This window comes from Triticum aestivum, chromosome 2B (genome assembly GCF_018294505.1).
Source record: "Triticum aestivum cultivar Chinese Spring chromosome 2B, IWGSC CS RefSeq v2.1, whole genome shotgun sequence".
Taxonomy (NCBI): Eukaryota; Viridiplantae; Streptophyta; class Magnoliopsida; order Poales; family Poaceae; genus Triticum; species Triticum aestivum.
The window spans coordinates 18,317,689-18,318,882 of record NC_057798.1 but is presented as its reverse complement, the minus strand read 5'-3'; positions in this window follow the sequence as shown (position 1 = coordinate 18,318,882).

Below are 1,194 nucleotides of genomic sequence, written 5' to 3'. Positions count from 1 at the left end.
CCATCCTAGGCTTAGTACTACATATATGGAGTTTGTCAGCATGTCCCTGCCTCACCGTTCTTCGGAACCCAGGCAGGCAGGTTTATGCATGTCCATTCTGTGGTGCTCTGGTCTGTCCCAATCGCTTTGCACCAAGCGTGTGGATCTCTCCCATCAAAGTAGTGAGGCGCATGGGGCAGTTGTTAATCGACTCAATTTCCTTCATCTATAATTTGTCAAATTGACGCTTCAACACTTGTGTCCGAGCCTTCGTGACGCGATCTTCTTCAATCCCCATCTCTTTGAGTGTGTTCCTTCTCTTGCCGTTTCGAACTCCGCCAATGTCATCAGCACAAAATCCGGCACACACTGGGCTATGGTGGCCATGACACCTTCGACACACTCCGCGTCGACATCGTTGTCCGTGATGGCCTCCCGCACTCGAAGGGTTCGGATAATAATCTTCATCTTCACTGTCCACACGCCGTAGTTGGAGTCGGTGAGCATCGGGTACTGGATGAGGATGTTGCGATGCGCTAGTACGTTTGCGCCGCCCGTTCCGCTACCACTAGTCCTGAATTGCCGCCCTTCTTCACCTTTTCGTTTTTCTTGTTCGCCTTGAAACCATTGTTGCCGGACTTGGAGTTGACTAACTACTTGTCATTGTCCACCATCATATATGGTAGTTCGTAGATCGTAGAGACTCTAGATACCAGTTGTTATTTTCAAAGCCCTAGATCAAATCGTCCCGAACCTAATACACGTTTGTGCGCAAGCTAGCCTCAAGAAGCAAGCAAGCACACAGTTTGATCGATGAACAGTAGCCGCACGCACGTGCAACTTTTTTTTGAACGGACCAGCTGATGGCTGGCATATATTGATATCATAGCAGGAAGCATGCGGGAAAAAAAGGTGGTGTTCGATCTAGCGATCAAGGAAGAAAAAGAAGCACTGGGAAGATCCCAAAAAAAGCTAGCCAAGGGCTAGACTAGCATGTTGATCCCTCAGGGAGGGTCCCAGAAAGGGTGCTCTAGGTGAACTGCTCCTGCTTGGCGCCATAATTCGAATGTCCTTCTTATGCTCGCCATGGTTTCAGTCGTGTTTGCTATCTTTTGCCTGAAGGTGCACTCGTTTCGTAGATGCCAAATGCCTCCCAGCACTAGAACGATCATTGTCTTGACTCCCTTCTTGCGCTCAGGCCTTGCACCGTTCATG